Source organism: Ambystoma mexicanum, chromosome 4p, assembly GCF_040938575.1.
Source record: "Ambystoma mexicanum isolate Mex_15411 chromosome 4p, UKY_AmexF1_1, whole genome shotgun sequence".
NCBI lineage: Eukaryota > Metazoa > Chordata > Amphibia > Caudata > Ambystomatidae > Ambystoma > Ambystoma mexicanum.
In genome coordinates this window covers 812,985,229-813,009,839 of record NC_090927.1, presented here as the reverse complement: position 1 = coordinate 813,009,839, position 24,611 = coordinate 812,985,229, and the positions used below count along the sequence as shown (strand labels likewise).

Here is a 24,611-nt window from a genome sequence, read left to right as displayed (position 1 = left end):
ATTACAAAGACCGAGACACCATTCTGAGGCTTGCAAGGGAGAAAGGCAACCTCCAATATGACAGAGATGCAATTCAAATTTTCCCTGATTTTTCCCCAGCGGTCCAAGCCCAAAGGAGATCCTTCACAGTAGTCAAACGCTGGCTATGCGACAACCAAATCGCATACTCGATGCTTTTCCCCGCAAAACTCTGAGTCCAGCTCGAAGGGAAAGTCTATTTCTTCACTTCACCAGAAGACGCCTCCTTATTCATTGACAGGCATGATTGCGGGACCCCGAGTGGCAACCAGGCTGCTCCCCGTAGGGAGCGAGCAGAGACAAACCCACCATGACCCGCAAAGAAGTAGCGATCCGCATTCATGACTAAACGATATTACATGTCAGGACATCAGATTTAAATGGTAAGAGGAGCACCCACCCCTGGCAGGTCACTAGTGCCCCACGCACAGCAACATTAACTTTTTTTGGGGGGGAAAAGCGTACGGATGAGTTGGGGGTTATCCGTGTAAGGTTCTGTTTACGTATGTTGTTCTGATTAAGCACTATCCGCCCCACTTCCGCGCCACCTCACCCCCCGCTCACAGAGTCTATGCCAAACAGACACAACCAGGCCCCCAGATGGACCACAGTACCATTTCAGATTGCTGAAAGCCGACACACAGCCCAAACGTAGTGAACATGGAACATGCCAACCCAATTCAAGGTAGCAACGTGGAATATTAGAGGAGGCAACATTCCATCCAAAACTAGGAAGATCCTGCAGTTCCTTAAGCGCCACAAGGTCGATGTAGCCATGTTACAAAAAACTCATCTAATCCCAAATAAAGAACACGCCTGGGCTCGCAACTGGGGTTGTCATCGCTATTTCTCCTCCTACTCATCCTACACTAGAGGGGTGGCACTAAAGGGGTGGCAACCCTCATCAACCCTAAAGCCGACTTCCGCTTGATAAAAGTAGAAAAAGACAGCAATGGCAGAGCCCTCCTGGTTCCAGGAGTTGTCGATTGGAAGGAAATCGTGTTTGCGAACTCATACGGCCCCAACGTGGATGGAGCAAACAACTTTGACTGGGTCCTTTCCCATCTCACACAGACCAGCGCAGCAACCATTATATGGGGCGGCAACCTCAACACACACCTAAACCCGCAAAAAGACAAGTCACAGGCCTACGCAAACCCGATGTCCAAAGCCAGTCTTCAAGTCCAGGAGATATGCAAAGCATACAACTTGGTAGATATATGGAGACACAGCAATTGGGAGTCTCGCGAATACACCTTCCACTCTGAGGTCCACAATACAAGCTTGTGAATAGACTATCTTCTTGTCTCAGCACAAAGTGCATTCCAATGGGGCGAGTGCATGATCCTTCCGAGAACTTTCTCTGACCACGCAACTGTGACCCTTGAGTGCACTCTTCCCAAAGGGAAAGCAGGAGCTCCACACTGGCGCTTCAAACCCAGAGCCCTAACGGACCAGGTATTCGCAACAGAGCTGCGAGAAGAAATCATATCATTTTTAAATATAAATCAGGACTCGGTCCCATCAGCAGGAACACTATGGGAAGCACTGAAGTGTTATATAAGAGGTGTATGCATCGCCAAGGAAAACGGAATCCTAAAAACAATCAGACGTCAACTAGCCGCGAGCGAAGAACACTTGAAAACCCTGGAGTTGCAGCTCACCTCCACAGATCAAAAACATATCCAAGCAGAGCTTAAAGAAGAACTACTCAAATTTAGAAACACAGCAGAACGAGAGGTGAAATTCCTACGACGTGGTCACCTGATCCATCAAGTATGGAGCGATCCTGGCTCGACTAATCGCAGCTGATAGAAAACCCACCCTAGTGGAGAGAATCGGATCCCCACAAGGCACACTAGTCCACACAGAGGCAGAAATACTTGAGGTTTTCCTGGCCTTTTACCAAGACCTATACGGCGCCAAACACCCCAGTGACCCCGAGCTATTGCGCACATACCTAGCAGACACAGAGCTGTATTGGGTGGAGAGGGAACTACGCGAACCCCTGAACGACCCCCTTACATTAGATGAGATACTGGAAGTAATAAAGTGCCTACCCAACACCAAAGCCCCTGGTCCCGACGGTTTAATAGGTGAATTTTACAAAGCATTTGCACCCCTAATAGCTCCACTGCTCCTGAAGGTGTACGCGGAGGCATTGGAGGTAGGCATTCTCCCGCAGACTTTGAGAGAAGCGAACGTAATTCTCCTACATAAAAAAGACAAACCACCCGAGGAATGCGGTTCATACAGACCAATCTCCCTAATAAACCTTGATAACAAAATTTTAGCCAAAATACTGTCTAATAGACTGATCCCCCCCTCATGCTGGCACTGGTGCTTGCCGATCCAGTAGGCTTTGTACCTGGCCGCAATACAACGTTCGGCATAGGAAGAATGTTTGGAGCCAGGGGAGCAATTGACCCTCACATCAGGCAGTTGTAGTCCTTCTTGATGCCGAGAAAGTATTTGACTCCGTTGAGTGGCCTTTCATGTTCGCAGTGCTCAGTCAACTTGGACTGGGGAACAAATTCATCAAAATGGTCGCGCTATCTATAACAAACCACAATCAACCATCATCCTTGATTCAACAAAATCCACAACTGTAAATATCCAACGCGGGACCAGACAAGGCTGTCCACTATCAGCGCAGATTTTTGTGCTGGTGATGGCACCGCTAGCCTCCGGCCTACGATCACGACACATCCAAAGAGGCCTGAACATAGGACCCCACAGACTGGTTATCTCGCTTTATGCAGATGACGCTGTGTTATTTATTCAGAACCCCTCCAAAAACTTAAACCCCACAATGCATGAGCGCGGTCTCTGGTCTGAAAACCAACCACTCTAAGTCAATTATTTTCCTCCTAACCCCCAGCACCCAACCATTTGCTGATGAATATAACCTTAAGTGGGAAGACTCCCATGTACGATACCTCGGGATCCTTCTGTCCCTGAACCACAAAGACATTTTCCAAGATAATTATGAAACCACACTGAGATCACTGCAGGGGAAAGTAAATTGATGGGAAGCACTACCACTGACGATCTGGGGTAGATCGTCATTGGTTAAGATGATAATCCTACCTAAACTCTATCTGTTTACCAATATCCCAATATTACTCCCCCCGCCTTTACCTAGGGAAACTAAAGAGCACAACGCTAGATCTCATCTGGGCCGGGAAACCGGCGAGAGTGTCCTATTCAACCCTCACACTACTAACGACAAGGGGTGGGCTAGGGTTCCCTGACCTCGAACGGTATAACTGGGCAGCGCAGGCACACTTTCTGAGCTACTGTGTATACACCCATTTCATCAGACCACACGTTCAGATAGAGGGAGCCCTTGCATCAACTAATCTGCTAAGGGCGGTCATTAGCCAACAGTCAGTGCCGCACTCCACGCTAAATGTGGTACAAGCCACATATGCTATTTGGAAGAAAAAAAATAATCGCTCACACGTATGGGGTAACAACCAGATACTCTCCCCTCCTACCCGTCAGATTCATACCCGGAATCCCCCTCACAAACGCAAAAGTGTTCCTCCAATGGGCGGATAAAATACACGTCCACTCACTCGGCGATCTGTTCATTGAAAATACATTCATGACACCACAACAAGAAAGAGGAAGTACCTCCTCGGTAGACATTTTCATATATTTCAGACTGCACTATGCTATCCAGACTCTCTTCCCTTCATTTCCACGTCAGCCTCCAACCTGGCAATTGTTCCATAGCGTGATCCAGGCGCAAGGGGAAGGCAGACTAGTGTCATCGATTTACTGATCGCTCCTAGCTCACACGGCACCAGAAAATCCACGTACGAAAGAGCGGTGGGAAGAGGCACTGCAGGCTCCCATCCCTGACGAAGAATGGGTGTACATACTTAATCAGACACAGAAGGTTGCACTGAACTCCCAGTTCAAATTTATCCACTTCCAGTATCTCCAGGAAACATATTACACCACAGCTAAAAGATGCATCCACAATCCAGAGTCAGCAGCGAAATGTGAGATGCGGAAAACTTGCAGCTGACTTCCTACACCTTGCCTGGGGCTGCCCGGCACTAACCACCTTCTGGTCGCAAGTCCTTCAAGAGACAGAGGCAATAATTGGGGAAGAACTAAAACCTGTCCCCACAATAGCGCTTCTTGGAATGACAAAACTAACTGACACCCAGACTGGCAAATATATTGCTGGTCCTAGCATGTAGGAGAGTAGCCATGGCTTGGGGACAGGGCCCGGTGCCCACATTTTCAAAATGGCAGAAGCACGTTCTCTACTGTCAAGACGTGGAGACTGAGTTCATAAAAATATTGCCCCTACAAGCACGCCGCCCGGATATCTGGAGCCACTACGTCACACACCTGATGAATAGCAAGGGAGACTCTTCATCCTCCGCATCCCAGAGTCAATCAGCTAGTTGAGAGACAACGAACTGGTACAAAGGGAGTAGCAATCAAACAAATTGCATAGGGCATGGGTAAAAGAATGCAATGAACGCATGCAGCCGAGGGCGGGCGGGGAGGAGGGAGGCCGAGGCGGGACACTAAGGGACGAACTGGGACAAGTGGATAGTCCCACGGTTGGGCGGAATAAGTGCTGATTTGTTTTTGTTTTCTGCTCTCCTTTTGTTTTTATTTCTATTTTTCTTTTCATTCTATTTGTTGTTGGTTCTTTGTTTGTTTTTTTCTTCTTGACAAAATATTTTTTATTGAAATATCAAACAATCATAAGACCATCAAATACATTCATGAGGAAGCATATTAGGAATCACTACAAACCATCAACTCAACGATATTTCATTTTTATCAGAATAGAGTCAGCAAAACATCAAATTCATTAATAACTGGCATCATATGAGAAGTTTTCAAGCTGAATGCTTTTAAAACAAAACAGACAAAAAAAAAACCTGGCCCATATTGTCCTCCAATTAAAACACAGCCTCAGACTCCAATGCCCTCATCCCAGTTCAGCGATATCCTCCATATTCCCCAGTATCCACTTTAGAGGGCCCTTAAAGTTTCAGGAGATATTTGATCAGGCGAGGTTGGAAAACCATATGTTCCCTCTCGGCAAGAAAGGTCCCCAGATTCTTGAGAACTTAGCCGTCTTTTTTTCCAGTGTGGCCGTTAACTTTTCCAAGCCCAGCAAATCCCATACCTTAACCCACCAGTACGCGATATGGGGGCCTTCAATGTCTTGCTAAAATCTGGCACGAGTAAGCCGGGTTGCTATGAGCAGATGAGTTATCAATTCCGCCTTAGGGCGTGACTGTGGGTATGTACCGTTGTCTGGGGTGGCTCCCAAAACCATTATCAGCGGATCCATGGGGAGAAGAGTTCCACAAATGTCTCTAATCTTGGATCTGACCTCCAGCCAGAAAGACTGGATGATTGGGCAGTACCACCACAGATGGCTTAAGTCCCCCTTTGCCCCACAGCCATGCCAGCAGGTATCCGGATAATCGGGATTAATCGCATGGAGTTTCTGCGTGGAAAAGTACCAACGAAAACACATTTTTAGCGCACACTCCCTTACCGTGGTGCATCTAGAGACCTTGTGTGCTCTTCCCCATATCCTTTGCAAGGACTCTTAATCAATTTCTCTTACCCAGCTCCCTTTCCCTTTCCAAAGCGGTCATATAGGGCATTTTCTCTTCTCTTGCCTCCTCTTCTAGAAGACGGTAGCATGTAGCCACCCTTCTGGTGAGTTGACCTTCCATCAGCGTCAGCTCTAACCCTGTGGGGGATCTAGTTGCTGCCCTTCTTACACCTGGATTGGTTATCCAGTGACAGAGCTGGATGTACCTAAACCTTTCGGTCTCAGGAAGATTAAATTTAACTTTGCACTGGTCGAAGGTTAGAGGGAAATTATTCTCGTAGAGATCCCTTAGTGTTAGAGGTTTCTCTTTCGACCATAGAAGAAAAGACTTAAGTTGAAGCCCAGGAGTGAAAACTGGATTTTGCAAACCCGACGCGATGCCTCTTTGGGCACAGAATCTATCCCATGCATGGAGTGTGGTTTTTGTGGCACGTAGAAGGGCTCCTCTGTGGACCCGCGTTTCCCGGGGGAGAAAGGGAAGATGACGTAGAGGCGTCTCTGTGCTGTGTTGCTCAATGTCCTGCCATCTAGGGGGTTCTTTTGGGTGAGACCATCTCAACATGGCGGCCAGTTGGGAAGCACAGTAGTATCTAACCACTGAGGGGAGACCCAGCCCTCCCGTCCATCTGCCTCGAGTCAGGAGTTTGCGTTGGGTCTTTGTTTTGAAAATTATAAATAAAGATTTAAAAAAAAAAAAATTGAGGGGCACAAGGGAGAAATCCAAAAGATGGAGGGTGCAGGCAGGTATACTCAAAGATCCATTGGTAATCGCTGGATTAGAAGACTTTATTAAGAACTATTTTGAGGAGAATGAGGGTTCAGTGGATATTAAGTGTTGAGAGGGGAATTGATCGACGCATGCTAAGAGATGGAGGAGGAGGTTAAGGCACTACAGAAGACGTGTGCGATTGTAGATATAGACTCAAATAAGATAAAATTGAAGAAGCTAGAAGGTGAGATGAGGAATCGTGTACAAAATCTGGCAGGAAAAGGGTTGTTTTAGACCAAACAAAGGTTCTGGGAGTTCGGTGATAAGAATGGTAAGTTGTTGGCCAATAGACTTAAGGGGATGATGACTGACACGTGTGTTACTTCCATACAAACTGATGAAGGGGACACCTTGCACAGGAATGTAGACATTTGTGAGTATTTGTGTGATTTCTATTTGCGATTATACAGAGAGGAACTCTCTCCTAGTGAAGAAGACCTGGGTAACTTCTTTGATAAAATGAATATCTCAGGTTACCTACTGAAAAGAAAATTAAACTTGAATCTATGATTGATGTCGCTGACGTTTATAATGCAATATTAGAGTTGAAGGATGGAAAGTCACCGGGGCCAGATGGTCTGGTTTCGGAATTTTATAAAATGTTTGCGACCAATTTTGTGCATGGTTTTTAATGATTTTCTATCGTCAGGGGTATTGTGTGAATCGATGAAGGACGATGAAGGACGCTCAGATTATTGTAATTCCAAAGCCAGACAAAGATCATAAAAAGTGCGGAAACTATAGACCAATGTCTTTGTTGAATGTGGATCTAAAGATTTTTACCAAAATATGGATAAATCGGCTGATGAATTGTGTGGGAGATTTGATTGATGAATCACAGGCAGGTTTTACTTCAGTTAGATTTGGCTATAATAATATCAGGACTGTGTTAAATGTTATGGGCATACATTATGGGAGAGAATAGAGTGGGATCATAGGCTTCTTTGACGCTGAAAAAGCCTTTGATAGAGTTAATTGGAATTTCCTGAAATTCACTCTGTTTAAAATGGGGTATGGTCCAGTGTTCATGCGAATAATTGATTGTATTCATTATGTTGCTAAGGCAAAAGTATTTGTTAATGGATTGATTTCTAGATCCTTTCCCCTGTCTAAAAGGTACGAGGCAAGGGTGCCCCCTGATGCCATTTTTGTTCAATTTGGCATTGGAACTGTTAGCAGCATACATCAGACAATGCAAGGAGATTAGGGGCTTCTGTGTTGGAAATACAGAAGTTACGTTTTTGTTTTATGCAGATGAAATGATGATGATTCTTTCAAATCCAGATGTTTGTGGATCCATATTGAAACAAATGTTTGGAAGTGGGGAAACTGTCGGGACATAAAGTAAATTGGGACAAAACTGAAATTTTCCTTTGTCTAGGACATGTGATAGTAGTATTTTGAAATCCTGGAACTGTAAATGGTCTCCTAGGGGTGTTAAATATTTAGGTATACATATAATTGGTGATCTCAATAAAATAGTTCAATATAACACTGATAAAGTAATGGACAAAATTGCAATGTCTATTAAAAGATAGGAAAGATTGAATTTGAATCTATGGGCAAAAATGTACATGATTAGAAATGTTCTATTACCTAAGGTATTGTACATTATGCAGTCAATACCTTTATGAATCTAAAAGAAACAATTACTGAAGATTGACAAACTGTTTCAAACTTTTTTGTGGGGAATTGGTAAAAGATCCCAAAATATATACTAATGCAAGATGTTAAGGGGGGTGGATTTGGTTGCCTGGATTTGGTAAAATACTATAAGGCCTTTTTACTCAAGATGAGTTTGCACTATTTTGATGAACAGAATGTTAAAGGGCCAATATGGTTACGCATGGAGAGTGAGATATGTGCTCCTCATCAATTGGATAATATCTATACTATGGGAAAGCTGTTGAATAAGAGGTTGAAATTACAATCTATAGTTGCGACTAGACTGGCTCTGTGGTCATGGTTAATTGAGAATGGTCAAAGTTTTGGTTTCAGTCGTGATGCATCTATATGGCATAATGAGACACTACAATTCAAAGATAAAATGTTTGCATTGGCAGAGTTGGATTAGGAAAGGTATATTAAATCTAAGTGATTTACTAGATGGATGTAGACTGCTGCAATTGGAGGAACTACAAGATAAGTATAACTTGGGGAGAAGAGAGCGGAGTAGATATGTGGATTTGATTTTGTGGACTAATCAGAGGAAGAGTATGGCTGGTAAATCACTGGAAAAGAAACCAGAGATTTGTAAGCTGTTGATTGGACAGGAGTACAATGTACGTACATATATGCATGTTAGCGAAAAGAAAGATGTGTGGATGCACTCCAGATTTTAAAAAAATAAGAGGTGAATAATGTACTCAATTCTTAAAGTTTTCAAGGTACGGGGGAAGAAAAGTGGATCTGGCACAGGTCCACTACTACAACTATGTAAAGAGAGAAAGAGGGTCCAAAAATGTGAAATCCTCCCGTCCCCTGCACACTGTTACTAGTCCGTAATCAAACGGTTCAACAATTATTTATATCCAACTATTGTTATTCAATGACTGTAGCTTATAAACATGGTATTCAAGAGACTGTTTTCATAAAACGAGCAGTTATTTATTTGCTCAATGATTTCTTAAACATTAGATTCTTAGATGCAGAAAATAACACTAAGGAACAAAGGATTGTGTAGATAAATCAACAATTAAAATGGCTGATGCGTTTCGAGAATCCATTCTCTTCCTCAAGAGCCAATTTTTAGAACTGAAAAGCAAAAATAATGCTGTTTAAGAAACAAACCAAAGGATAGTTTAGTATTCTCCCAATACATCGTAAGTGGTAAATCAAAGGACTAACAGTTCATGGTGTTAACCGTGGTCTTTACACACCTTTAAAAATGTAATTGTCAATGGCAAAGTCAATGAAGCGCATGATATTACCTAACTGAAACATTCTGTGGTTTGCAGAGGCCAGCACTCAATGAGAACTAGGGTATGCTTGTGTCTAATTCAGCACTCAATGAGAACTAGGGTATGCTCGTGTCTAATTTCAATACACTCCTATCATGTCACACAAAATGTATCATTGTAAATAGGCTCACATAAGCCTCAATAAATGGAATGTCACTACAGAGATTAGAGGATAATTGTTAGCACGAAAATAAGAAACTACTAATGAAGTCATAAGAGTGTTAGCATGGAATAATCCACCATATAGTCATACATGGTTGTTAGAACAAGAACATGAGGCAAAGTATCTTAATGATACTAAGTTGCTGTTCCTTCTTTGTGTGCTAATGAAAGAAATACATTTTCCTCAAAAGTATTTCAGATGATGGCAGATAACATTCTATACTCTCGCTCTATGGGTTCGATTAGAATCCAAAAACAAAGTACTGTTTGAGAAAGCATCTATATCAAATAAATGCTCATATAGGCGCTGTCAATGTGTTAATTTGAAGACATCTGATTAATAAAATCTCACCTCTAGAAGCCTCTAATTCATTCCTATGAAGGGTGAGGTCACTTCAGAAATTCAAATAACAAGGTAGATAACTAAGATTATGAAAAAAATGTAGTCCATAATTGTAGTGGTGTATTACAAATAAATGTAATCAGTTGACTCACTCTTCGGAGTGAAATAATCATGTTTTGCTAGAGGTCAGTCCACACCGATTTCGGCAACCTGGTCCATTACTGATGTGGTCCAGCGTCTAAGGAAAGTGTTGTCATCTTCTGAAAGGATCAACATGATAAAATCTATTAAGACAGGAAGTCACGGATGTGGCTAATGTGCACGAACTGTGCGGGAGCTAAGGTTGTCAGTGTAGACGCACTCATACCTGGAAACGCCGCCAGGATGGCGTGTTTGTTGTGATTCAGTGCGCTGCAATGCGTGAGCCAATCTCAATAGGCGCGCGGTCTGACATGCGATACAGACGGCGGTATGTGCTGGGCTGGCCTGGAGGCAAAGTGTAGCGGTCGACTAGACGACCGACTATGCTAAAGAAGGGTCTATCCAAAAAAGACCTCCATACGTACGGAGAGAAAATAAGTAAAAATAGAAGACGGAATAGTAAAAATAGAAGACGGACTTAAGAGGGAATCGCAGTAAGGAAAACATGAACCAAATAACCAAATAGGGGACCGTACATATATGCATCTCATGCCTATGGAGGTAGGCTATATAGAAGCATGGAGTAAGCTAAGGGATACATGGTCGAATGATAATGTGGTCATTTCGGAGGAAGATTGGAGAGATGTTCTTAGAATTGGTACGAATTCAGGTCTGGATATGAGTCTATGTCTAATTAGGCAGAAGGTAGTTGGTAGGGTTTATTGGACACCAGTAAGGATGTCCAAATTGAAGTTCAGGACGGATGATACATGCTGGAGTTGTGGAATGGATAGAGGTACCCTATTGCATTTACTTTGGGATAGTCCAAGAGTACAGGATTTTTGGAGAGAAGTAATTGATAGAATTGAGATGATGTTTGGCATAGTCATCCAGAGATCGGCTGCGAATGTGATCTTACTTCTACATGAAGGGAAGTGTGTAAACATTAGGAAACATAATATCTGGATAGATAAAGCTATGATGGTAGCGATTAAGTCAATCCTTAGGGCCTAGAAGACTAGGAAGAAACCTACTGGTTGGTGGAATTACAGATCCTATCTAAATATGAAAACATTTAATTGAAAGATAAAGATAGAGAGGAAGATTGTCTTTCGTTATGGGGATCGTTTAATGCTTTATATGAGTGATGAAGTGGAGTGGTGGAGGGAAAGAGAAGAGACTGAGAGGACACCCGCCCTTTTATTTTTTTCCTTTTTTGTTGTCTTATGTGATGTATTATGTGTTTAGGTGTGAGATATTATAAACACTTTCTTCTATTATTCACATAGGATGGTAGTGTATTGGTATTTTTAGATGAGGCTATAATTGGATTTTAGATAATAGATGAATAGTATTATTGCTATGATGTAATTGTTGTGTCAGTTCTTGTTAGTGTAATTCGTTGGAACCTATGTGATGGAGTTGTATTTTGATGAAAATCTAATAAAAAGATCTTACCAAAAAAGAAAACAAAAGAAAAAAAAGTAATGACTTCAGGAAGAATTGTAACTTTCTCAGTCAGCTTTCACAATTCTTCCCCAACTGTCACAACTTAATATATATTGCTTTCCAATGGTACCACTCTTTAGCGATTGCTCCTTCTACAGCCTGGCGTAACCTTTCACCAGGTTTCTTCCGGGAAATCACCTCTTGCCCTACGGGCCTACTTGCCTGCCTGTCTACCTAAACATATAAGTGCTTCAATTGTAACTTTCTCAGTAGACTAACAGCAGCTTAAATGGCATTTTTAAAACATAAGCAGGTTAACAGCTTTCAGGGAACAGACATTCACATTGATCTTTGTCAGGACCTCTCCACAAATGATGCTCATCTCCCTCTGGATAACCACCTGCAGAAGGGCATCCTGTTTGCCACCTTTCTTTCCCTTCTGCATTAATACAGAAAACAAATGTTTAGAATCAAGTATTTTCCTGCTTCCATCTTGATTGTAGCAATGTGAATCTACATCGACCACAATGATAGGTATCCTCAAACCTGAATAGCAACCTTTACACCTTTGGGGCTTCTCACTATTCCCCTCTTGTGTTTGGCAACATTTATTGGACTGATGTTGCCAGGTTCTCACTGTCTTTTGGCTTGGGTATTGGTGGTATACTTGGGTTTCTAATACAACCGCCCCACCAGGCTGTTGATGTTCACCTAAACTCACACTTTCATTCCTGGACCTTGTTTGGCTTAATGTTAGTCCCTTTTCCAAGTCTGCAACAGTTTGGTATTCGTAAGATGTATTCATTTGAAAGGTACAATTGTTCGGTATTTGAAAGATTTACTAACTTGCCTCTGTAAGTCTCTAACGGTTGCTGCTGCCTATGCCACGTTGAATTGGAGGCGTTCTGCCTCCGAGAGTCTTCGGTGCAATCCTGCTACTCGAGACCTCTCGACTACTCACACTAAACTGCCTTCTGCTGCAATAGCTCTACAAGGTGTAGTATTCTTGAGTAAGCGTTTCTTTAACACGCTTCCCGCTGTGCGACCTCTGCTGTTTAGGATATTAGAGGCACAGACCCTCCCCGAACTCACACCGGTCTGAGTAGCTTCTCTACTCCTCTCTCCTGCAGCATACACAGCCCGCGTCTCTTGTGCTTCTCAAACTACAACTGCTTTTGCTTCTTCTTTTTCTCTACTACCTAAACCTGAGGGGGCCCTTTTATTCCTCCCCCTCAGGTGTAGGTCATTCCGGTCAATTAGCTGATCACTCCAACATCCTTGTTCCTCTGTATCCCTCTCCCTCGTCTCAGTACTGAGGGAATTCTGGGACTTGAAGTCCCGAATGAAAGTTTGTATTCTTTACGCTTTCCACTTTACAATACACCATCAATATTCTAGGAACTCGGCAAAAGTTAAAGAAAGGATTTTCCCCTTCCTCTTGACCCGTTTACTCCCTCATGTGATACTCCCACAGAACACCACCGCCAAGTTCAGGATCAGAAAGCGCCTGCCTTTACCTGGCCACAAGGTCCGAGGCCGAGGTCTTTGGGGGAGGGGGGTGGAGGGAGAAATCACTACGGATTCATCACAGCAGATAGATATGCTTAACTTGTCCACTGTGGCAATACACCACACAATGCCAGGTCCTACATTCCTTTTGCCCAGCATACTCAAGAGAAACTTTGTGGGTTCATCTGCCTAGGCATCTGAATTATTATTATTTTTTTTTTTTTAGTATTCAATAAGCTTTAACCTAGCTTCAGGAAGAGACTGGGCACTTTACAATCATAGGTGGAAGAACATGGCGATGAAAACAGAAACAAGGGAGCGGGGAGTTAAAATGGTGGGGGTGGGGAGTGGGCAGGTGCTAGCAAGGGATCTTCAAGCAATCAGGGAAGGAGACTGGTAGAGCCGATCGCACAGCAGGGTTTAAAAATAAGGGGTGCTGGGAGCTATTTAGCTCCTGCCTGTAGCTCAGAAGAGCCTGTGTAGCTGTATACCAACAGCTACCAGGAGCTACTTTTGGCTCTCCTGGCCAGCTGATGCTGAACAAATACACTTATGTGAATGTAACTGTGCATTTGGGGCAATCTAAAACTAAACATTAGGATAGATAAATATGATATTTAAAGCATAAGGGGTAATAAATAATTGACAAAAGTATATGTCTTCATCTTATGTGGAGGTTATATTTGCATTACACTATGTACTAGCTCTTAGTTCCCCAGTGGTACCTCCTGGTCACCGTTTAATACTGATACTGTGAGAAACCAGAAGGTGTCTCACCCGCTAATCCCTGAGGATATGTCATCCAGGTGGCCAGGACACGGCCATCGCTTTTGGATCCAGTTACTGCGGGTGGACCAGTGTGGGAGGATCACCTGGATGAGGGGCCTTTGGGAAGTGGGAGACTGGATGGTGAAACGCGGTATCCCCTTCCCTTTAACACTTTTTCCCCACCCTATCAGGTAGGATACTTAGGGATTCAACCCCTCTTTTCCTGACACAACCACTTTCGCATGGACAATCACTGTGAGAGAAAATGGACTGACACCTGAGCAGTAGACCTGACATGTCCCAACGCAAGGGTCAGGCAGAGTCAGGCAATTACTGATAATTACACACACCTGGCTTCCATTACACTTCCCGAAGCGGTTAAAAGGCGAGCACGAAAAGTACACTCCGAGCAAGGTAAAACACACGAGGAAGCAGCAGTTCCGAGATGGCAGTTCAATACGAGGAGAAAGACGGCAAGACCAGAAAGGGTTGCAAGGAGGGAATTGCCCATGGCCTTTTCGGAGGATACCCGCAACTTTCAAGAGCCTCTTGAGAATAAGAAACATAAGACCGTGAATTAAAGCTGAAGAAAGGTGCCTTGTGTGTCGAAGGTACCCGGGGCTCTCCCGCATCGATAGCCGAGGCGGGGAGAAGCAATTGTCGCTGTAGTACTACCCTTGGATCCTACAACAAAGCAGCACCAGTAAAGTCCGCACAGCCGGTCAGTCAGGGAGACTGATAGGAGACCGGTCTGTGTTAGAACCAAGTTTGCAAGCAGCAACATTGTATGAAGAAATCTGCAAAGAACTGACTGTGGGACGTATGTGATGAGCGACGCAAATATAATTGAATATCCAAAGGAGTGTCTGAACATTTGAAACCAATATAGATACCATATACAGAGTGGTCTGGCACCACGTGGGTGCTCATTCGAAGGACTCTGTTAGGTATTCAACTGAGCGTGTAAAATTGTAAACTGTGAAATCGAAGTGGTCCTGCAATGGATCAAGCTAAATCCTGTGCACATTAGAAAGTCTGATAGCTGATACGAGCTGCAACTGGTCCGAGCTCGGCTGAGGGAGACCAATTGTGTAAACGGGATCTGAGAACGGCTGAGGGGGATCCGGGGTGAACCGTGAGTCACCCGAAAAAAGATATTGGGCCTCATTAGGAGTGTGCTGGTCCAGTAACAACTGTGCAGGTAAGCCTACTGGCAAAGTTGTTACCAGACCGGCACACTTCGAGTCTGCGAGCGGTTGCTGTCCGTCCGCCAGGCCTGACCTGGCGAGCGGGACGGCACCTGCTCACAGACCTACATGGAAGCACAGGCACTGTTGTACACGGTGCTGGTGCTGCCATGCTCCCCATTCCCATTGAGTCCTATGGACTCAATGGGAATGGGGATTTACCTTTTCTAGCGCCTGACTTTATTTATTATTATTTTATATAGCGCCTTCATCCAAGGCGCTTTACAGTTAACAACAAGAAACACATCAAACACGGAACAGTAGAAGCAAAACAGTATACATGAATCAAGTCTTAAAATCGGCATTTAGAACAATTTGCAAGAAGAGAGGGGAGGGGAGGTAAGGAGAAAAGAGAAGGAGAGAAAAAATGAGTGAAGTGAGCGATAAAAGATGAGATCATAAGAGAGACGGGAAAGATAAAGATAAAGAGGACAAGGAGAGGTAATAAACGGAGGGAGGTAATGGAAAGAGGGAAAGGTATCAGGGAGGGGAGTGAAGAAGAAGTTCTTTCAATGAGGAGCGGAAGGAGGCATTGGGGAGGGGGGAGAGCGGATAGAGAGGTAGGGAATTCCAGTGTAAGGGGGCAAGGAGCGGAAATGAGAAGAGGCACATGGTGGTGGGGGGGCAGAAAGTAAGAAGAGATTAGCAGAACGAAGGGAGCGAGAGGGGTGTAGAATGAGAGGAGAGAAGAGAGGTAAGGAGGGGCGAGATTATGAAGAGATTTAAAGACAAGACAAAGGAAGTCGGAACTGTAATGCCCCGGAAAATCTTGCAAGTCTGGCGGCAGCCTGCTGGTTTTACCGGCATGGCTACCACCAGACTTATAATGAGGCCCATTCTCTAAGTACTGGAGAGGGGGATCCAAACTAAAAAGATTGTGATATAAAAAGGATCTGAGCACAGGTGAGCGGGATCCATGGTGAAGAGTGACTCACCTGACTTGAATATTTGTAAAGGAACTTTGTTGGTTTTTGTATATTAGGCCCTCTAAATCAAGATACGTTGATAACTTAAGAGACATCGGCATGGAAGGCTCTGATGTTGGTAATGGAAGGGTGTCCTTGTGCCGAAGAAGCCCGAGAGTGTGCTATGCTCGAGTGAACTGCCATGTCCCATGCTGAAAACATAGGGAAGGGGGGCCAACGGCCTGAACATCCTGACCCATCATTTTGTGAACACTTCCATTTTCATGAACAAAATTCCACACGATTTGTATTTAGCTGTAAGGATTGGCAATAGGTTTTTTAGTATAGGCCCTTTTATTTTGAGGAGCCACTACTAGGACTGCGCTATTATTTGTTGGTCGTAGCTTGCTCCCATTTGTAGTTTTAGGATTAGATAGGCGTTTATAACACCCTTCTTAAAGTTCAATCAACATTAGTGAACTGTGGTCACTTGTGTGTCTTATTTTGATACCATGCCTTCCTTACAATGCTCAAGAGCTGCTTTTAGCTCCTGCTCATTGTGATGAATCCTGTGGAGTCATCATAGATCTCCAGCCTACGATCTACTCCCATGTGGCCAGTGGACTGCAGCCGCTATCCGACCCTGACCCTGGGGGTGGTATTGTGAGGGAGGATCACATGAGAGGAGATCGCTGTTGGGGAAGAAGTGGTAACTTCCCCAGGAGAGATGCTGTATTCTGCTCTTTCATGTGAGGAAGAACTTAGAATTCCAAAATCCCTGATGGCCTATTGTCATTATACACATCCCCCCCCGTTTGTAAAATCCCAAAACCCCTTCTTGTCCTAGACAGGATATCATTCATACCTCAAGTACCAAAAACACAAATCTCATTTCCTATTCATTAGGCACTAATCCCAAAAAGAATACATTTAAAAACTATGGACACCAATCCCATAGTGCCTCAGGTACTGAGACGAGGAAGAGGGACAAGGAGTTCATGTGAATTGAGAGAAGCCCTAAGCACAACATGCAGACTAGTTGTTTTAGGACCAATCGGCTGCGCAGGACATTTAAAGACCACTTTCACCGGTTATCAGAAGTTGTGTATGGAGTCAGAGAGAGAAGACGTACACTGCCAAGCGGGGGACAACATTCTCGCTGCAAGACTTTGCCACAGCAATGCACAGGAGGTTGCGGACACCATGAAAAACCAACAAGTTGGCCCAAAGATAGCGGGAACCCCAGGGCATACCGACAAGCACACGGACAGTTAAGGTTGCCATTTGAATACCAAGAATTGTTTATATGGGGAAAAGTGGAGCAAGCATTGTCCCAAGCAAATAAGTGTTGATGAAGAAATTGAGAAGTGGAACTTGAACAAGTCTTCATATGTGAGAGGTCCATATGGGGGAGCTTGAGGCATGTGAAATCTAAGGGAGTATAGACAGTATAAGAGTGTTACTGTGCTATGTTAGAAGATAAGTAAAGCGGATATTGAAAGACGACCTGAAAAAAATGTACATATCAGGCAGTGAGCCTTTTGGGGAGAGAAAAGATACCTGGCAGGAGAGTGTACCAGGCGATCTATGAAACCCAGAAGGGGATACCTGACAGGAGAGTATACCAGGAAATCCACCCAAAGGGCATAAAGAAAAGAGAAACGTTCTTTCTTTCTTTTAATTGTAAAACCTTTGGTTTAAGCAATCTTTGTATTCATAAATTGTATTGTAAAGGTGTTTGCATCAAACACAATTTTAAATAAAAATAAATAAATGAATTTAAAAAAGAGACATTGTACAAGGATACCTGGCAGGGGAGTATACCAGGGGATCTGAGGAAACCAATGAGGACTTCCTGGCAGGGGAAGTCATTTTTAAAGCAGTTGTATGAAAGACCTTTTAGCCTTCATGAAGCAGATGTATCGAAGAGACCTTTTTCCATCTTTTGAAACAGCTGTGCAAAAGAGACACTTTACCACCTGTGGTGCAGTTGTATAGAATAGACACTTTGCCACCCTTGAAACAACAGTTGTATGAAAGAGACTTTAACTAACTTTGAGAAACTGTTACTTGGAAAAGACATTCTAACCCTCTTTGGAAAACATTAATTGTACCATCTGTAAGGGAGGCATGGTATCACAAGTATGATACTGACACAAGAGGAACAAGTTTCAAAACCTTTATTAGATTCTTGGGGTTCGGAAAACCTCCTACTTGCCCTCTGGCTATGATGGGAGAAGTATTGAACATCAAATAATACAAATAAACACAGTCCTAGTCAGTCTTATATCAAATCAAAATGGCCTATACTAACAAAACCTAATGCCTGCCCTATCTCTTGTACAATAAGTGTGTAAAGGGGAATGTGTATGCAAAGGAAAGTCAGTGTTATAACAAAGAATCAAGGTGGCGGAATCGGCTCTCCTCCCCATATTGGACAACACAGAGTTGAGGCAAGCCCCCGTAAACAGAATGACGCACTGTGGCTCAGTTTATCAAAAAAAGGCAGTTCAAAAACGTGGGTCGAGGCCCGTTTGGCCTTCCACGTTAAAGTCACTTATTCCAGTTTGCCAAAAGTTCTTTCACAGTTTAGCAAAAGTTCACATAGGTCTCCCTCTGTCAGGCTCGGACCGCTCAACACAAAGTACCTGATTCAACGTAGATTTACCTCAGGTTGGCTCGGACCTCGCAATCGCAGCACTTGCAGGCTACATTCATATTCGTTAGGGTGTCCCTTCGCCTAACTTATTTAATATTCCAGGTCTCCCTCAGTCGGGCTCAGACCTTTCACTGACGTCGAAGACTTTCGAATGTGCAAGGCTTTTAGCATAGACCTTCGTAGGACCACTTTGACTTTTACTTCAGCTTTGCACCAGTGTCTCTTGGTCTTAGTAGTTCCATACCACAAGCACAATAAGTTCAAAGAAATCTTTCACTTAAAGCATTCACCTTTTTAACTTCCCCTTTCGTCGGGTCAATCTTGATTATTGCGCATTTCAGAGCTTGCTCACTTTGTAGTTTTATAAGTAGACATCAAAACATTTCACAGAGACTTTCGAGTGGGATATTTCCTTTCGCCGGACCACTCTGCTACTCTCCATCACTGGTTTCGCAGGTATCAGTAACAAAGTTCACTGCTGGTTTGCTTTCTTTTGCGTCTCATCAGCACACACGCAACCTTCAATTGTGCGATACACTGTTGCGGCTTCAATCTTTCCTTGACACAAACCAGTCTTTCATGTGTTTCGCTAACTCACCGGCTGTGTGCATTCTTATCTTGTCTTTGCGGCTTTCATTCACAAGTCAAGGTTAATACCACAGGCTTAGCCTCGCCTCCCCAACTCTGTCGTTCACCCAGGAGGGTTGCTGGTGTCCTTGAAACACAATGGAGGATTCTTCTTGTCTGGGATTTGGCTTTCTCTGCGTATCGGAGGCGACGACCTCCTGCAGGGATCTTCAGGGTTTCCATACCTTTCGCTCTAGTCTCTCGATCAGTCGTCCTGCTCCGATGAGTTCACCTTGGACCCGGAAGATCTGCTCCTTCTCGTGTTCCACCTTGCTCAAAGTGGGTCTCTATGTTCCACCTTTGATCCGTGGGGGGGGAGCAAATGGGTATGAGATGTAGGTGATTAAGGTCAAGTGCCTGACTTTGCCTGGCCCGATTAGCGGGACATGTCCAATGAGATATGTAAGGGTTAGCCTCTTTACTCCCAGTTGCCCTTGGCCAATGGATGTGTAGAAAGGGGTGCGGGTGGGAGAGTTGGGATGTTGGAGATTCCTACAAAATATATTGGGGTATGGGCACGGGAAAGGGGGGGGAATACCGCGTCTCACCATCGGTTGCCTCACCCCCAGAAGATCCCCCACCCAGGTGATCCTCCCGCACTGGTTCACCCCCAGGGTCTGAATCTAAAGGCGATGGCTGTGCCCTGGCCACCTGAGAGAGATTCCCGGGGACTAGAAATTGAAACACCCTTTGGTTTCTCACACATCCTTCCTGAAGTAATCCAGGGTAAAGGAACCACCTTCTGGAGCTAAGGACTTCTCTTTTGGAGAAACCATTTTGTTAGATTTACTCATGCGTTTTTCACCTTCAAACATTTTGAGTAAAGCCAAGTCAGGGACACTTTTCCTTACACTTTAGTTGTCTATTTTAGTGTGAGGGCCAGATATATTTCGGACACCATGGCCGTTGTTATAATTTTGATGACAAGACACAGACTGATCTTTAGTTTTAGTTTCCTAGGCAGAGAGAAACTCTTGATAGGATAGGGACAGAGAGGCCTTTCTCCTACCCCTTTGCTTTAATAAAGATGTCTGGTGGGGTAAATAATACCACTCTGTGTCCGCCTCTCATTTCTGACCCCTCACATTATCCAATATTAATTTCCATCCATGCACAGTCTCAGATAGGGCGGGGACCGGCGGGTGTGTGAACCTGAAATGCCCACTTGGATTTTGCATGGCGTTTTAAATATGCCCATCCACACACCTTCTATGGTTTGTCAGGTACTACACTCCTGGGGAAATATGCACCGGATTGATGAAACCTAGGTTGGGGGGGGGTGGTGGGGGTCGATTATGAAATCCCACATACTCATGCCTGTGTTCGGCATCAAGTCCTAAATTAACACTGTGCTCGTGACGACACGGGTTCCACCCGTTAAGTGTGCACACAAGCACTACAAGTGGATTTCTGCAAGTAAAACATTACACAAACTCCATGTTACACCTGTTGCACCATTCCACTCAGGCACACAGCATAGCAAATGGTTCCTATCTTGTGCATTCAAATGTCTCATGCTGACACACTTCCCAGCAGGATCACTGTAAATGCACAAGTTAGATGTTGTGGGTTTATAATCAATCCAGTGTGTTGAATTGCGGGATTCAGTCACTTCTCCCTGTGAGGCTAGGGAGGTGTAGCCGCAATACAGTGCCCTACATAGTGGTAGAGGAAAGCTGGACCTCAATGAGAGTGACTTCGCATTTGGGGACAATTACTCCAATTCCACTAAGGAACACACCGAGTTTCTCACTTACAACCCATAAGTAACAACAAAGCTTCAAAAAGGCCAAAAAGAACAAGCTACTGTGTTACGGTGCCATAAAACCAATGTTTCAACGTGAGTAAACATATGTTATCAATACTGGGAAGGAGAGTACTCATGTGATACAGAACACTCAAACCTCAGAGACTGGTAATACTGAGAAGAAGAAGAGTGATTGAGTGAGACAGAACCATCAAGCATCAGAAGCTGGTAATACTAAGAAGAAGAGCGAAACAGAACGAACCATGGAAAGTGGAAAGTGAGAAAGGACCATATAGCTCCACTGGGCAAGGCCCAGCTGCACATTATAAAAAGAAATGGAGGAGCTCTATCCCTGAGGGAAGTTTGGGAGTTTCAAACCCATGTTGCTGCGAAAGCTGAGAGAAGCTGAGAAGCGCAGATCAGGAAGACAGCTGGCGTGCGAGAGTGACACGAGAACAGCTGCAATACGGAGAAACTGGGGAAAGGTAACCACAATGAAGAAGCCGAATAGGGAGCGGTGGCGTGACCGTGACGTGGTGGACGGTCTAGTCGAGTAACAACCCCGTGACCACGGACCCGCCTGCATAGCAGAATGAGTGCAGAGAGAGAGCGCAAGAAGGAGAGAAGAGCGAAGCCAACCTAACAACGCTAGAAGAGTTTCCCATCCTGCCGACAGGCCCGGTGATGCTAACCCCAAGGAAAGGTAAGAGGGACAGCGGGAGACCTGGGACGGATAACAAATATAAGGGGTATATGAATCATACGTGACACAGTAAGAGTGAAAGTCAAGTGACAATCATAACTGGCAAAATTATACTCAAACCCTGGAACCTCCCTACTCGTCCCAGTAATAATGAAGAGTGGAAGCAAAGTAAGACACCTGGTGAATGTGTTGTTAAATGGCTCAGCCAGGAAAGAGTGGACATTAAGTCAAGAAAGAGCAATACATATAGAAAATCAAGAAAGGGATAGAAGGAACCTCAGAAGGGAAAAGCAAGGTGTCAAGGACACGTTAGAGAAGCTGAAGAATCCCATTTCTGAACTGTATGAACTAATGAAAGTAGTTGCCAAGAACTACCTGGGAATCAACAACTACTAAAGTGACTTTGCTGAGAAGCAGAACAAAGGAAAGTCATTATCCTGTGCCCTGGCTCTTTTCTGAATAGTGGTAGGGACAGAGTAGATTAAATTTGGACAGAGGACAGTTCTTTCTTTTGGCCTCAATGGCGACGGATGAACTCACTTGCTAGTTTGTGTTAGACAGGGAAAACTCATAGTTTAGAGATATCTAGGAGTTCACTTATTTTATTTTATAAAATAAAACCCTTGAAGTGGAAGACAGTCGTCTCTTGTCCTTCTGACCCACCAAAACACCCAGTCAATCAAGATTAAAGTTCCTACCATCGCCAAACATCAGCAGCTATTATTCCCAAAATGTAGACTTTATTTGGCACGATTACAAAGCCTTCGAATCGAGGTGTGCAGCAATGAAGATTCTTATCTCACTTCATATTCCAAAGCAGTAAAGCAGATTGAATTAGTTCTAGCCTTTGAGGATATGATGCCAGGGGCATTCACTGTGGTTGCAAAATGAGCGCTTAAAAAGGGCCCGGAAACTTTCAAAACATTCAACACATTTAACACATTTATCAGGGCATTGACAACTTTGCAGATGAGTTGGCTACTTGTAGTGATTGCAATACATGGAATTTCCATCTTGTGCTGTGCTAAACGCTGGATTATGGCTGACAATTTCAACATGCGCCTTGAAGCTGACCTGTTCCATTTCAGAGCTGAATTCAGCAGCCGTCTTGATTCTTCTGAGTGCACTCAATTTGAGCAGCTTTTTGTCTTTTCCTTAATTAGGAACAAATCGACAAAGAAATCAAGCTGGCAAGACACGTGTGGGTAGGACTCACAACCAGAACACTGCCTTGGCAAGATCGATTTTTTAAAACCCTTTCCGAACACAGACGTCCATGGTATCCAGAGGCTGTATCCACTTGTGTTCTACTGCAAATTTGTTGACATACCACCATTACCTCAAAAGGAAATATCAGAAGCCAGAACTGGGAGCATGTTTGAGTACAAAGTGACAAAAGCAAAACAAGGAGGAATATGTAGGGATGGCGCCAGCTGCACAACTGCAGCACACTGTGGAGGAGATGCCCTGTCCACAAACCTGAATCAGATCGAACACAGGATGACCCCAGATTCCTCCCTCACTCCTCATCCAGAGAGGCAGACCGCTTTGCTTGGTTCCAGGAATTTGTGGGGCGAACCACAGCGGCACTGCATAGAATGCAGAAGAGAAGGCCACAGCTATCCAATCAGCTTGCGGAAATCTGGGATTCAAGTTCTGTTTGCATCACCAATGTGCTTCCTAGTCCTTCTCAACCAAAGCTTCCAAGCTCATCTAGAGTATCCTGAGCCTGAATTATTGCTAAATCTCTCTATATTTTAAACACAATCTGCCTCAACTACACTAAAGTTATAGCGTACTACCTTATGGCCAATTGTGAGCACACGCCACACTTACATGATGGAAGGCCTCACCCTCGCATTAGGTGAAAAAGGAACAATGATTATGATGTACCTCAAAGAACACCAGTTCAAACTTTGAAGTGTCTATACATGTGCTAATAAGATTAAAATACCATAGTCCATTGTCTGCTGGGCAAAGAGAACCAGAACCATTCTGTGTTGTACTTGAATAAGAAATGGTTTCCATAGCAAGGTGGCTTCATATCTTGATGCAATGACCAGTGGTGGGAATTAATCTAATAATTAATTTAAAATACATAGAATCATTTATGTATTTTCTTAGCATCTACAAATACGCTTCTAGGCAAAAGAGTGCATGCTTTTATTTTTTGCTAGCAACGCATGCAGTTTACATGCAACAATATAGCACCTAAAGTTTGAATAGGGGTTTCTAGATGCTACAGTAGTAAACTAATTGCAAGCCTTAGCCTTGTAATTGATTGTATGCCCTTATGCATGCATACTTCCAGGCTGTGACCACCAGTAGCCTTGTGGGGAGTGAATGCAGCTTGGTACGAACGCTTCACGTTAAAGCTGTTTTTTTCAGTAAAAGGAGAAAAAGCATAACAATATCTGCCCATGTTTAAGAAAGTGCCACAATGCACAAAGGTAATGGCCAGGAAACAACAAAATGTTAGCTAGCATTAGAGTTATTGCTGCAGTCTCGGTAGGAAATAACTAGAAGTTGCTTCCTGGTACACACCAGCCAGCCGAATGGAAAGCTAATTCTGACCTTGTGTTTACATGACTTTCCTTAAATCACATGTAAAAAGGAGGTGAAAAAGTACAACCTTTCAAAGCACAGTGTGTCGTGCGCAAGGATCCGGAGAAACTGTTGCAGAGAAACGGTTGCAGCCGGCTCTGTAAAGGTGGGAGCGGTGGCACATCAAGGTGCGGTGGCTGTGGGGGACACGAAGCACAGCAGTACAGTGCACCAACAGATCCGTCCACAGGAAGGGACACTGTGAGCGGACTACGGCCCACCAACGTTCCAGGTCGTGGTGAGGCCTGCAATTGTGAGCAAATTGCTGCCACCAATCCCTGGAGAAGCTTCCAATATCCCCTGCAAGCACGATCAAGGGGAGGCCAGCAAACTAAGGTGGCAAGACCAAAAGGGAACATAAAAAAAGAAAAAAATACACAACAGACATAGGA

The 24,611-nt window shown here is 44.1% G+C and overlaps 1 protein-coding gene across 2 annotated transcripts in view; it reads right to left on the bottom strand.

The window, feature by feature from the left end:
• Positions 1-24,611, bottom strand: part of CFAP206 (cilia and flagella associated protein 206) — a 901,100-nt gene that overhangs the window by 829,683 nt on the left and 46,806 nt on the right. The window lies entirely within an intron of this gene.